Source organism: Dermacentor albipictus, chromosome 1 (assembly GCF_038994185.2).
Source record: "Dermacentor albipictus isolate Rhodes 1998 colony chromosome 1, USDA_Dalb.pri_finalv2, whole genome shotgun sequence".
In the NCBI taxonomy this organism is placed as follows: Eukaryota; Metazoa; Arthropoda; class Arachnida; order Ixodida; family Ixodidae; genus Dermacentor; species Dermacentor albipictus.
The window spans coordinates 30532043-30547483 of NC_091821.1; the positions used below are offsets into that span (position 1 = coordinate 30532043).

At 46.8% G+C, this 15441-nt stretch overlaps 1 protein-coding gene and 1 pseudogene across 3 annotated transcripts in view; both read left to right on the top strand.

The window, feature by feature from the left end:
• LOC135906061 (QRFP-like peptide receptor) overlaps positions 1–15441 on the top strand; it is a 748894-nt gene that overhangs the window by 95765 nt on the left and 637688 nt on the right. The gene's annotated exons all lie outside the window — the stretch shown is intronic.
• On the top strand, positions 6932–7107 carry LOC135906073 (U2 spliceosomal RNA; annotated as a pseudogene).

Consider the following 15441-nt stretch of genomic DNA (forward strand, 5'->3'; position numbering starts at 1 on the left):
CAATATTATGTATACCCCATTTTGCATGTTGATAAGAAAAAGAAATTGGGCGCGGACGTGAAGGGGTGAAGGAGACCTTGCCTCTTCACTCAATGTCGTGGCCAGGCAGTCTGCTTACTACTTTGCTTGTGTAGTCTTCAAACCTTCGTGGTACGCCCCCTGTCTCTGGATTGTTGTCTGTGGGGACTTTCCGCGTTGAGGTGGATCAATCCCAGACCACATAGTCCGCCGATCAGTATCACCTTGGCCGTGGTGCATCCTTAAATTTTTTTACAAAGTGTTGTGTCCTCAATCGGGATAGCTCTGAAGATAGCGAAGAAAACGCTTTTTGAAGGACATGAAGGAGCACAAGAGTAGAAGGTCATGACCAATCATATTACGCGTAATCTTTAGTCATAATAACGACAAAGGGTCAATCACTAAACAAACGAAGTGAAGCAAAGCACATAAGAAGATAAACTAGAGCAGGCTTTGGCATTTCGTGTATGATCAGCTTGTCGCCGTGCGCCTGTGTGAAGTGACTAAAGTCATGAGTCTTTTTGTAGGTGCCAACTGCATACTTACGTAAAAGCTTTTAAGACAGCAGTGAACCGGCTTAATTCACGACCGCTTGGAAAAAGCTGTGTTGTTCATAAATGTAGCCAAACATGGTACGTGACTCAAGATAATATGGGGAATATATTTCACTTCGAGAACCAGCTTTCGACCCCAAAACAGAGCAGGCACTGCTTGGAGGGTCATACCCTCCACTCGTATGATTGGAGGGTCATACCCTCCAATCATACACTCACATCACCCAAATATTTCAGCATGAAAATAAAGAAAGCAGTTATTGACATAATAATTTATAAGAGAGTAAGATAGCTTATAAAGACAATACAAGCGCAGCACTAAATAGTATTACAGTGGATGCTGGGACAATGCAATATTCCAGGCAACACAGCGTCATTTGCAGCCGCACGACCAGCCCATCGAACATCAGGAAGGGAATTACTCTGCATTCTAAAAGAAACATGTATCATTCAAAATATGTAGAAAGCTGTGGTTTAATCAAAATTACAAAAGTTAAGATCTATTTTTACAGATCCGCACATTGAATTCAACATTACCTTTACATAGAAACCTTCATTAATCAATTACGGCTGGGTACCACTTACACAAAATATTTTTTACAAAGAATTGGCCGCATTGAAATAATAGTTTTCTGTGTTATTGTGGCTGTGTTGACGAAAACACGTAATAACTTCTTCTAGAATGGTCGCATCATCGCACATTAAGAAGCCGATTTAATTCTCGGTTAGTGGCCATAGTACTCAGATCTCTCAGTTTAAAGAAATTAATGGGGCCATGCCCAACAAGAATCAGGCAAAAGTTCCCATTTATTATGACAAAAAAAAATTCTGGAAGACAGCGACATTATCGGCCGTTATTAATGCATAAAATTATTTTGTTTATGATGGCATTCTTTTTTTTTAATGTCCCTGTGCATGCGGGATATTATTGGGGTTAGCATCGTTTCTTGAGTGGTTCATTGTTTTCTGTTATTTTATATTGTTGTGCACATTATTGAGTTAAGAGTGTCTTTGTATTGTCGTATTGTTATTTTCATTTGTATGAGATAACGCAACCTCGTTGCAACTAAGGGCGCTATAATGTAAAGCTATTCCAAATTTTTCTATTCCACTTCTGCAATCAGCCCTCCACGATTGATCAAAAAAAATTCGGGCAACCTACACTTCGCCTATCTGCCACGTGACGTCACGAGAACTGCGATAGCTCCCCACTGATGTGACGTGTACACACTGATTATGCATGACTAGACCGAATAAAAGAAAGATAATTATTTGTGATTCAGCGCCTATCCGCCATTATCCCTCTGATATTGGTCAAAAGTTTTCAGGCTGCGCCGGAATTGCCTGTCTCTCACGCGACGTCACGAAAGCGCGAAAACTCACCGCGTCAAATTGACGTGTACACACTAAAGATGCATTAATATGCCGAACAATTCTGAAAATTTTCTGAAGAACTGGAAACTGCCCCATTCCGAAAGGAATACAAGATGGCTGCCCGCCGATCGCGCAGGCACTAGCTATTCGCACCTGCCAGAGAGCATGGGTTAATTTGCGTGTAACAAAACTTATTACGTGGCCGTATAACATTATCGAGCCCTTTCGGCACGTATGCGACATCGCTCTGCGAACACATTTTTGGTGAGGATCAGTTTTAGCGGCATTCTTAACTTTCCGTTTCAGGCCGCCGCGATTTTCGACTAGCCACCTCAAGCTAAGTAAGAGGAAGCGGACCAATCAAAGATACCGGACCACCCTTGTCCTCGGGTTATTTATTTTCTCTGCGCGGGCTCGGCCCTACCGATACCCCCTCTACTTGGACGTGGTTCTCGCCTCTTGTCAGCCAATCAGATCAGAAAAACCGGCCAGTGTAGGCAATTTATTTAGTTTGGAAAGCAAACAAAAGGGACCTCCCATAAACGAGAAGAGCGTTTGATTGGGCTGCTCCGACAATTCTGCGGGTCACCGCCCGATGCTTGCGACGGCGGTTACGTAAATTTGACGTCAGTAGATTGCAATAAAAACAGACTGGAATAGTTTTACGTTATAGGGACCTATGTTGCATATTGTTATAAGTTGCGTGGCTGCAACTGTATGTTGTATTCATCACAAATCCAAAAGCCAAAGAGTAACTGGCGCCGTATTTGTGCGCCAATATCTCCTTATATTATGTCAACAACAACAAAAAAGAAAGGTAATTATTTAAGACATCGTTAAAACGGAATAGTCACTCATACATGGGCAGCATTCTCGGCTACTCAGTCGTGCTTCTTTAAGAAAATTGCGATTTCCGTATAGTTCAGGTGAGCTCGTCCTCGACACTGCCACATTGTTGCTAGCTGGCATTTTTCGCATCCAGTTATCGCCTTCTGGATGCTTCGTACTGTCCGTCAAAAGGATACCGATGTGATTAGTCATAACTTCGACAGATACTCACTTGTTGCCACGAATTAATTGAGGTTCTCTAGGAATTACTGCTTACGTGAGAATAATAATGATGTAACGGCGTTGCGGCTTCGTATGCGTGTTCAATGACTGCTTTTCAAGTTCGAATGGCAGTCGTAGTAATTTACATAAAAAACGAATACTTACATACTGAAAGGGGAAAACATGGCTCTTGTAATATTTATCACATATGTTCCTCTCCAAAATAAATGAGAGAAAAGCCGGAATCATAAATATAGAGCATTAAGCGTTATTTCAGATGAGTACGCACATATATGGCGACAAATTGCCTCAGTGCGGTACGCTCATATCTTGACATATGCTTTCCAGTGGTGAATCGGTTCTGTAGCTCATTCAGCGACAAAGGTCGTCCGAGGGGTAAAGTTAATTCTTTTTTTTATTTTTTTGTGTGAAGACCCTATGCTCATGTCAAAGATTTCGAAGGCGATTAAACGGTGTGGCCATGCATGTCTTTATTCGATTTCAATATGCAGTACCTTCCGAAAAATGCAGAGGCATGAGATACCCAGTTCAGCAAACCGAAAAGCTAATGCAGTTTGAGAGGAAAGAAAAATAAAACTATAAAATTAAAGAATACGAAACGGGAAACTTAGTTTATTCACCAAATTTCGCCTTTGCACAGATTTAAATTCCTGGAGCAAGGATCGCTGTTCACGGGGATTTGAATTTTGCCGGAGGGGCCAGCAGCGGCACAGAAAAGCGCTCGAGCGTCCTTCATCGACCGGCACGGACATATAATAAAAACTACATTACTTTGGATGGTCTGAACATGCGGAAAAACAGGTGCTTGAATTAAGCTGACTTTAGTATACAGTTTAGGGCAGGAAAAAAAATTAACATTTGAGGGGCCGAGGGAAGTATATAGGAGAGCGGGAGCGCAGGCCGAGGCAATTCAAGGCAAGAGGCCAAGTGGTAGGCACGTTGTAATAAACTTTGGATGCCCATAAGATGCTAATGGCGTGCGTCCGGCGTACCCCTCTTCCTTCTGGCTTTTTGTTTCGCTATTGGGCATCATGAGTGGACGCAGCCAAGCTTGCAGGGACCAACGCTGGCCAAACGGAGTCAGAGCAAAGTGAAACGAGCGGGCGATTCGAGGAACAAGTATGCAAAAGGCCGACGAACAGGCCACGGCAAACTCGGACGTCGAAGGAACAAGCTGCATGGAACATGTAAACAAAGTCTACGACGGTGGTGCCCCAACGCAACGAGGCGCACGGGTTTAGCCTTGTACCGGCGAATGCGGCCTCCGCGTTGTCGGTTAGCAGCGCGACGGAAATAACTTCGGCCGGAAAGCACTCGGCGCAGGCAGCCTACTGATTTGGCGAAGTACTTGAACTGCTCTACATATAAGCGGTGATGTGGCTGTGAATCGCATGGAGCGCCGAGTGGGCGAATAGTGTTATAGAACCACTGGGATCTTAGATGTGTGGTGTGAAAGCGGAGTATGGCGAAAAACTGAGTGACAAATAGCTTGAAAGCAAATAAAGGCGTTGCTACGGCAGGAAAATTTTGCCATACGAATTTATCCGAAACGATTTTCAGAGGCTCTTCCAATCGCTGTCGCCAGCCATGAAATTCACGATAAGTGAGAAGCGCGCATCACACATGAGCGACACATGCTAGAATAAAAAATAAACCCTTTGCGAAACTGTGCTAGTCTGTTCAGGCGAAATAACTCCGAAATGCTGATTTTTCAAAATCTGGCGTTCGCGGTTGGTATTTTACGGTAGATTTGCCTTGCTGTCCTAATACGAAGGACATAGTAGGTTACACACTGATATCCCCAGCATGAGAACAATTGAACCGCTGCGCAGAAGCAACTTTAATTTGGTCTAGGTTGCTCCAGGTGGAGAAAGAAAGCACTCTAATGAGGAAATATATGAAGACTGTGAATTTATCTAAAAGGTGGAATTCAAACGCACTCTGCTAACAGGATCCTTCGACCCAAATTTACGGGTAATAAGCGCGGCCAACACCATCGCAATATCAGTTCGGTTTTGTAAAGCTGCTTTTTCCTTACTAACGCATATACTGAGGAGAAGCTTACCATCGCATCTGTGTTTGTAGAACGGGGTTGGATGACTGGCGTGTATGCGGTGCGGTGTGTGCTCATTATCGTCATCATCATCATCTCCACCATCACCATCATTACCGATCTTTAGCTTGAGTGCAATAGATTCTTCGTCCTCTTACTACTACTACTACTACTACTACTACTACTACTAATTATTATTATTATTATTATTATTATTATTATTATTATTATTATTATTATTATTATTATTATTATTATTATTATTATTATTATTATTATTATTATTATTATTATTAAGGCTTTCTACAGGCTTGGGGCAGAGCAGAGTAGGTAACCATTGGACTAGCTAAATCGCTTGATAGGCACAATAATCTGACTACCGCAAAGCTCTAACACTCAGTTACAGAAGAAACAGTCTAAATATTTACAAGGTGTCGCAGCTAACTTTAGCCCGAGATTAAAATTATGTGAATGCCACGCAACTGGACAGAACCAATGTAGTATTGTTTAGTGTTGTTTGCGGTCGCTTGGAGGAGGAGAAGGAATAAACTTTTATTTTAGAACCAGCACTTTATGATGGCCGGGCCTAAGCCTCCCACGAAGGGACGTCGAGGGCTTGCCTCGCCGCCGCCTCGCGGGCGTGCTGGGTCGCCCAGGTTTGGTCATCGAGGGCGGAGCTCCGCAGAGCCTCATGCAACCTCGACGAGAGAGTCGTGGTGTTAGTCTGGGTGTACTGTGCTGGGCACTCCCATAGCATATGCGGAAGCGTAGCCGGGTGAATTCCACCGCACCGGCAGTTGGGGGAAGTGTAGACGTCCGGAAATATAAGATGGAGGCGGGCGGGTGAAGGGTACGTGTTTGTTTGTAGTAGGCGCAGGGTGGTAGCCTGCGCCCGGCTGAACTTTGGGTGAGGTGGGGGGAAGATTCGGCGACTCAGGTAAAAGGCCTTAACGAGATCGTTATAAGTTGTCAGACTGTCCCTGGTGTCCAACTCATCTCCAGTGACTCCGGCGCGGTTGACTAGGCCTCGCGCAATGGAGTGGGTGGCCTCGTTCAGATTGGGGAGGTGTGGGTGGACAGGGCCCGCATGGGCCGGGATCCATGTTAGGGAGATTATGCTGTCTTTAGAGTGTGGTGCCTGGCAGAGGATCCGAAGAGCTTGGGGAGAAATACGGCATTTGCTGAAGTTAATGGTGTGACAGGTGGGATCTAAAGTGGCCAGGGCGATGGCCACTTCTTCAGCCGTCTCGGCAGTGGGGGTAGTGACGCTGCAGGCGTGGTGTAGGGCTCCATCGCGTGTGGCGACGGCCACAAATCGTGTGCCATGGGAGTATTGAGCTGCATCAACAAATGTGACGCCAGGTACGTGGGCAAGGGTTTTTATGATAGCTCCGCCCGAGCTTGGCGCCGGGCCCTGTTATATTAAGGGTGCATATTTCTAGGGATAGGGTCTATGTAGATCCAGCTACGGATATCGGTCGGGATCGGTGGTTTGGGGCCCTGTTGCTGATGGTAGGCGAAGCCAAGCGTGGACAGAATAAAGCGCACCGGTTCGGTAAGGGTGAGCCGTTCAAGCTGAGAGCGTTGTTGGGCTTCAATGAGTTCGGAAAGGTTGTTGTGAACTCCCAGTTGGTTGAAGAGTTCAGTGCTGGTGCAATGCGGGAGCCCAAGTGCTTGCTTGTAGACCCCTCGTATGAGGGTGTCGAGCTTATTTTGCTCAGCCCGGTACCAGTTGAGGTACGCAGCAACGTAGGTAATGTGGCATATGACAAAGGATTGGATATATTCACATCATTTTTTATTCTGGCTAATTAGATGACTAGTCTTAATTAAATAATCAATTTCCCAAATATTATATATTATAAACTATTATATATATGATAACATGGTTTTCTTACAACGCTAAACTTATGTGGTTCGACTTGGGCCCAAGATATCAGACTTATTTCTGGAAGTTGGCAGAGTGTCTGAAGCCTGCTTCACCTCCGCCACGGGTCGGCCCGGTATTGCACTTTCTTCGGGATCGGTCCCCGCATTCCTGTCCACGTTCCCTGATACTTGACGCAAGCCCGCCAGTGTGCCCTAGATCCCTCCCCCCCCCTTTCCTTTCGTAACGTATGCCCAGTATTGCAGTATCTCCGGGATCGGCGCACACATTCCTTTCACCTATGTGCACGTAAGCCGGCCAGGGTAGCCCCCTGGGAAGGCATGCCCAATACTGCGCTATCTCCGAGATCGGCGCACACATTCCTGTCGCCTGTGCGGACGTAAGCCGGCCAGGGTAACCCACTGGGAAGGCATGCCCGATATTGCGCTTTCTCCGGGATCGGCGCACACATTCCTGTCGCCGACACTCTTAAGCAAAATTACACCCTTTGGGTCGTATATTGCCACACAACAATGATCGTCATCTGTCTTACCCGCATTTCCCTTCTTTAACGCTGCTAGCGCGGTACTTCCAAGTCACGAACAACTGCGTGTCATCAGCATGATAGAGCATTCTTGACAGAAAAGTAGCGAGCGCAGCGTTTTCAAGAAAGGGAACGCAAGCAAGACAGATGACGATTACTGTTGTGTGGCAAATATACACCCCAAAGGGTGTACATTTGTTTAAGAGTGCATACGGACGTAAGCCGGCCAGGCTAAACCCCTGGGAACGCATGCCCGGTATCGCACTATCTCCGGGATCGGCGCGCGCCTTCTCTTCACCCATATGGATGGAAGTCGGCCAGGGTGACCCCCTAGGAATGCATGCATAGGAAGCATACAGGGGCGAGAGGTAAACAGCTTCGGTGTAATAAATACGATGCGTGATGGACGCTCGAGCCATAGCTCTACAGCAGTCATGTCCTGAAACAGTGGCACATATCTGCCGTAGCTAGACAAGTGGCACAGGCCTGTTGAAAGAGCAGCGTAGCTCCTTAAGAAAAGCAACCTCACATGCCGGCAGGTATGATGGGACGGGCATGGGCACGGCCGCTCGAGTGCCAGCCTCGACAACAGGCACCTCATCTGAAGGTGGCGCGTCGATACAGTTTGGCGTGCGCTCCCGTGGTGCGTATGCTTTTGGGCACGGATGTACAATTGGCGCAGACCTTCGATATTTTCGTGAATATACGAATACTCATGCACCGAAGTGACCGACAAGCAGAAAACTAACCTGCCTGCAACATGTCCTTCAGTCAACGCCTCCTCTCACCCAGCCCCCGCTCCTTGACTGCGCAAGTGCGCGTGGCACTTGGCCGAGTCGAAACGGCAAAGCGGCAGTTCTGTGCTAAAACGCCCTATGATCGCAAATTATTCCGCGAAATCAGTCACTTTTTAGCCGTAATGGCGCTGCAGGCAGAGGACCTACAGCCAGAAAGACACTATGAGTTGTACGTGGACGTTGTGAAGAAGTTACAATGTGTCTTAACGAAGACGACGAAGGGACAAGTGTGGAGAATAAAGAATATGGCTGACACGATAGCCTAGCCCTACTGTGTATTATTACAAATTAGCGCAGCCGCATTTTTTCTGTGTGGACATTCAAGTCGAGATGTGGGTGGACTTCATCATTGGAGCAAATCAATGCGGTACCATCCGAATCTTACCTGCAAAGCCTCAAGATGAAGAGGAACAAGCTCTTCCGGAAGCAGTGAGCCCTGACGCATTTGTCTCCTATATAAGCGCTAGAACGAAGCTCACTTACGATGATTTAGCTGCGAAAGAAAAAGTGAAGCTGAATATGAAACTTCAAGATTATGAGAAGTTTGTGCTGACTCCAATTCGAAACTGCGCGAAGCCTGCTACCGTTGCTTGGTCTGACAGTGGTGTCAACCTGCTCACTAAGTTTCTTGAAGTACAACAGGAACAGAACAGACAGCAAAATGAATTCATGCGTTTGCTTGTAAAGGTGACAGAAAGAGGAATGAACAGGCCGAGTCTCGAATACAGGAAGCCAGACATGTTTGATGGAGGTTCTTGTAGTCCCGAGTCGTGGCTAACATTTTACGAATATGCATGCAATAAAAACTACTGGCACAGTGATGAAGATAAAGTGAAAAACATGTGACTATCCCTATGAGGAATAGCCAAGAGCTGTCACGAATTGCGGAGTGGAAGGAGAATTTTCTCGGCCCTTTTGAAGAGAACAAGGTATTACTATAGGATAAAGCTATCACATTCAAGTACAGGTCTGGGCCTGCACTCAGCTATTTTTATTACAATAGGAGGCTATTCCAGCTGGCTGACTAGGCCTTGCCCGAGACGTCTGTGGTCCAGCTTATCATTCATGGTTTGAGTCCCGACCTTCAGAAGCAAATACAAGTGAAAGGGCCCAGAACGGTTGAAGAACTTCTGCAGAGAATGCGAAACCTCTACCTACAAGACTCGGGACCCCAGCGGCAGCTCATGATGCCTGGTGCAAAGTGCCCAACTGCAGCACGAGCTGATGAAAGACGCCCACTTGTAAGCTGGAAGTCTATCGCTTCTCCTGTATCCTTTCTGATTGACCAAGCCAACACGAAGAATCAGATGCTGTGACAAAAAGCGAAATAAAGAGGGCTTCGGGTTCCGCCTGAAGACACCAAGAGAAGCTGTTCATTTGTCGCATGCAAACCTCTTGTATATATCTGTTTTTGTTTATGGAAAGGAAAGGAGCGCGTTAGTTGACAGTGGAGCAAGCATCACAATTATAGATGCCCGTACTGTTGAGACTGAGAAAGTGCAACAGGGACGGGCTGTGGAAGTGCATGGATACGACGGAAGGCGAGATATTAATGATAAATAGACATGTTTAACCATATCCTGTCTCGGCAATAGTGTTGCTACGCAGGCGCTAGTACTCGACGGAGTACCCTATGAAAAACTCCTATCACATCCAGCCATCAGTGCACTTCACCTTAACATATACTGGACTGGAGAAGTAACTACGGATGAAAAGTGGCACAATTTCAGCGTTTCTTTAACTTCTTTTTCGAGGAGCCTGCGGCAGCCGTCGTCATATGCAGATGTTAAGAGGCTTTACCCGGAATTGCTATGCTTGAAGGGATATCCCAAAGCAACTACAAAGTTTGAGGTACCATTTAAGTTAGGCGATACTACAGTGGTGTGAAAAAAGCCACATAATATGTCACGGGAGAAGAGAATGTGGCTGAAGAGCGAGCTTGAAAAGATGTTGGATGCACAGATAATTCGTCCATCCACGTCTATATTCGCGTCGCCCATCACTATTGCACCTAAGAAAGGAGGAAGCCTCCAACTCTGCACGGATAACAGGCAAATTAATAAGCAGACAGAGCTTTTTCCTTTGCCTAAGCCACGAATAGACACTATCATAGACGAGACGGGTGGCTGCAGAGTGTTTTGGCGTATTGATTTATGTAAAGCATTTTGGCAAGTTCCACTTTCTGAAGAATAAACGAAATACTCTGCCTTCATAACACCTTTTGACATCTATGAGTATAATCGACTCCCGTTTAGATGGAAGAACTCACCCGCTTGGTTCCAGAAGATTATGAATGACGTCTTGCGATCGTTTCTTGGGAAGTTTTGTAACGTGTACATCGACGATATAATAATTTACACTCGCAATGAGGAGGAGCACTCTAAGCATCTTGCTGGTGTACTGCAAATACTGACTGATGCGGAGCTCAAGATTAATGACAAGAAAATGAGTTTTTCCAAAGAAAAGTTGTGTTTCTAGGTAGAGTATTTGATGGCCAAACCACGACCACAAAGCAGGAATCAGTCGAACTAATCTCAAAAATGCAGAAACCGTATGACCTACACTCTTTGCGGGTATTTCTCGGCTTTGAGGGGCATTTTCGGGCATTAGAGATTGTGCCACGAAAACGAAGTGCCTCACAGAAATGACCAAGAAGAATATGCCATTTCGGTGGGCAGCAGAGTGTGATTCCATTTATCAAAGCCTTGTGAGCATCTTTCCGTCTTACCCAGTTCTGACGCTTCCAGACTTCAAGTTGCACTTCGAGCTGAACACCGACGCTTCTGATTACGCACAGACGCAGTGCTTTACTAGAGGGATTCAGAAGCTCCACGGAGCCGGCAACAAAAGGTGGTGGGATATTACTCGTATACGTTCTCGAAAGCGCAGCTGAATTACACGACTACGGAGAAAGAAGCTTTGACAGTCCTAATGGCGGTACGCTATTTTAGACCTTACCTGGATGGCAGGAGCTTCACGCTCTTTACTGATCACCAAGCCTTAACGTATATCCATAACCTCGCATAGCCTACAAGAAGGAATTGTGCGGTGGGTGAGGGAACGCCAGCAGTTGGTGTTCGTGGTCCATCACAGACCTACGAGAACACCTGAAAGATGCAGACGCACTCTCCAGACTTGCGGTAACCCCAGATCAGGAGACTGTCAGCGCAACTCTGTTGTGGGAGAGAACTGAAGAACTGGAGTTTCACGATGGAAAGTTCGTAGTCCCGGAAACAATGGTGACTAGAATCTTGGAACTTTATCATGACTCCCTGGGCTCTGGTGGGCGCGACGGGTTCTGGCGAACTTATCGCAAGATCCTTCGGCGTTTTCGATGGAAACACTTGAAAGGCGACGTCCAGCGGTACATCCAGTCTTGCCATCAATGTCAAGTCCATAAAATAAAGTACCTTCAGAGAACAGACGAGATGGTCCTACCTCGACATTCTCACATACCGTTTGAAGTCATCCAGGTAGATTTTGCAGAGTTTAAGAACAAGGCTACAGGAGTAAGACAAACACGGTCTTTCCTAGTGACGATAGACCAGTGCACTAGAATAGTGGCCGCATGACCGGGCAGGGAAGAGGCAAATAGTGTGATTGCCCTTTTGAACCGAGAGATGTTTAAGAATACCAAAGTAGTAATATCAGACACTAGACCAGCATTTGTAAGCAAGTGTCTGCAAGAATGGGCGAAGGAACGAGGAGTTGTTTTGCGACGATGCGCGCCCTACCATCCTGCAGGAAATCGAATTGCTGAAAGAAGCATATGAGACTTCAAACAGTTTATTTCCATGTAACCCAGTTTCAAAGGTGGATGGAAGGGCTGCTTGGAGGCCGCTGTAGCTCATCACAATCGGTCGCACACTGCGAGTATTCGCTGTAGTCCCTATTTCGCAGCATTTGGAGAGACACCGGTGCTCCCTGCTGATCAACAGCGTGGTATTGCTGACCGCCTGCAATCGTGCGAGAAGCGGGAAACTGCGGAAGCCTACCAGCGATACCGCGAAATATGAAGAGGCAGTTCGACTACCGCCACAACACGCGGATACCCCGTATACAGCTGAACAAATTATTACTCCTCAGAAAAGGTCTTCCGGGTATGAAGCAGGTGTACATGGGACCGTATCGCATGGTGCAAACTGCAGTGCAAAAGGGTGTTCTCAAGAGAATTGGTTGCGTCAACGATGACGGCGTGCTCGAGTTTGCAGCGATTGGGAACGTATTTATGTATCATCCCAGGAGGGATGAGTTTTCAAAGAGAGGGAGTATAAGTGGACGTTGTCAAGAAGTTACAGGGTGTCTTAACGAAGAAGACGAAGGTACGAGGGTAGAGAATAAAGAAGATAACTGACACCATAGCCTAGCCCCTCCCCCCCCTTACTGTGTGTTATTACATGAGTTTCGCGTACGCCTGGAAACGCTACTCGGGTGGACCCATTCTTTTCACCGTGCTCATAACAATAGGTCCCCTAGTCTGTTATTTCAAAATAAACCGACAGCCAAGTGACCTGTCATTCGCAGAAGTGTCGTCATCAGAACGTCCATCACCGCAAACGTTGTGCTCGGCTCCCTCTAACCGGTGCCACTGGGAAATCACAGTCAGAACATGCTGGGCCGGGTCCTTGCCCAGCGTAGACAATGTGACCGACCGTGCACGGTTATTCACCGTTGGTCAACATTGCAAGCTTTGTTGTTGCGCGCTGTATGTCGACAGAGCAATGTGTTACTGATGTATGAAGCCGGCTCGTCTATCAAAAGCGCTGCTTAATGAAACTCGTTCAACCGAAACATGTGCGCGAGGCAAAATAATTAAGCTGCCGATGTAATGCCTGGACCGCGTTTCTTGCCGTGTGCACTTATATTTAATTCGTTGCCGTTCAGCACGTGACGAATTGTTAAGCCCGCGGCAAAGCAATGCCTCTGTTTGTGGCAACGGATAGACGGTGATGAGTCTAGACTGCGGGCCCGAGCACTCGGCGATTGAAAGCGCTGCAGGCGGTGCAGAGTAATAGGCACGTCAAGTTGGCCATTCGTGTCCGCTTCGTAAACAGAGTGACTATTTAGCCGCGAGAACAGTGCGAAGCCTTGTAGATACTTGCACAACCTACGCACCGTTGACATATCCAATTTAGCTGCTGCAAGCAGACACATACGTCTAGAGTGGCGTAGGCTGAACAAATGTATACCAACGGCGCACGCCATGTGGTGTGCTTACAACGAAAGCTAACGCGTGCGCTCGGCTTACGCCCCCATTTAGTTTAATCCCGCTTAGAAATATGCTCTTTCTGAGAGTGGCGAATAAATGAGGTGCATTTTTTCTCGTGCAATTTCAAGATACACGTGGTCAAAGTCCCAGCATATATTTATCGCTAAGGGAGCCTGAAAAAAAAAAGACTACGGTGTGCTTCTGAGTTCTAAACATTGAGCAATATATCGATGCTTATTTTATGACTGGGTGCCTTTCGTACTCAAACTCTATAAAAGCTGCGAGTTACTTAGTCTTTTGCACTGTTAAACGGGCCCTGAACCACTTCTTATCGAAGTCGAGAAATGCGTTTGAACTTAAATCGCACTATTTGAGAAATATTTTTGCCCCAAAAAGTTCTTGAATGCGTTGAGCAGAAGCGTAGTTATTGGCAATCAAACATACCGTTCACGGTGCTTGAACTCCTTCTTCGGTACTTTGCACTGCGAAGGCTACGGCAGGTCGGGGTGTGCCCACAACGCTCCGCCTGCTGAACGTCACCGTAGCACACAGTTCAAATTTGATTTTGAATGTTCACGTAGACGCCCATATTTAAGATTTTGGCGACTACGACGCACCAAACTCGGTGGACCCCAGCGAGGCCAGTGGACTCGTCTCGGCACCAAGGCGGCCGCGGTGTCTACGCTACGCAGCATATCGCAGCCGTGCCGCAGCTACACGCAACTGCAGCGTTTGCATTGTGCGCGACAGGGCAAGAGTGCGCGCTCGCGCTCATTTCCTCCTGGCTGGCTGTGCTACGAGGTGCGCGGACCGGCTTTGTTTTGCACCAGCTTGACCGAAGGATAGTAGCCGTATCCAACTTGCGCATTTTGAAGCGCTATAATACCTCATTACGAAGCGAAGTCTGCCAAGGCGTCTAACCAGGTGTGGCCAGGGGTGTTCTTGGATTGTAGCGCGAAGTGACACAGACAGAGACTAGAAGCAGACAGGACGAGGCCAGGAGTGAGCACGCGCTAGTAAGCGCGCGTGTGATCTCACCTTAAGTTTCGTGTGATTCGAAGCTAGTTGAGTGTTCAAAACAAGTTTAAATTACACAGACCCAACGGCTACTACGCCGCTAACGAGAGTGGCCAAAGTTTAATTCCTACGCGGGGACGGCCGAGCGTGAGCAAAGGATAGCCCTCTTGTACAGGAAGTAGGTGATCATTAGAGAAACTCGAACGCAGAGTTTTCGTTTACTTCAGCCTGTTTATTACACTGCGTCAATAAATACACAGTAACAGTCGAAAGAACCGCACTGATCCAAACTAAGCCCCCTGAATAAAACCAAAGGTAGCGACATAATTTTATCTTGTCGCCGCTGCTGCAGCGAGGAGCATGCGAGGAGGCAAGAGAGAAGGCCTGCGTCTCCCAATTGGTTGAGCGCCGTCACGTGATATTTTTCGCGCCCTTTTTCTTTAGTTTTTTTTTCCGCGTCTTGGAGCACTCGCCACCATGACATTTGGCCGTCGAGTTTCTGCGGCGAGGCACTCGCAAGTGATTTGGCAAGTTATGACTTAGTTTCGTGGTTAACCGCGTCATTGCAGAACACAGTGTTTGTTTTATATTGTGTTAGGGATTTATTGTGAGAGCACTGGAGGTGCAAATGTGTACGAACTAAGCTTTTTTCTTTGTTGGGGTACGGAGTTAAGGCATGGGTAAGCTTATGCAGGGGTGCTATTCTCGGTGCTCTTTCAGGTTTGTTTTCCTAATTGCACTATCGTCGACAGGTGTATGAAGCTATGGAGTGCGTGGGCTGTGTTCTGTCACATATCGTGCTAGAAACGTAACGCGCGTTATTGTTGTAGTACTGAGAGTGCGTAGCTTTGCCAGTACATGCTTTAGTTAGGCGATGCAAATATACTTTGTGAGAGAGGACAAGCTGTTCATTACCAAGCCTAAATGATTTTGCCTA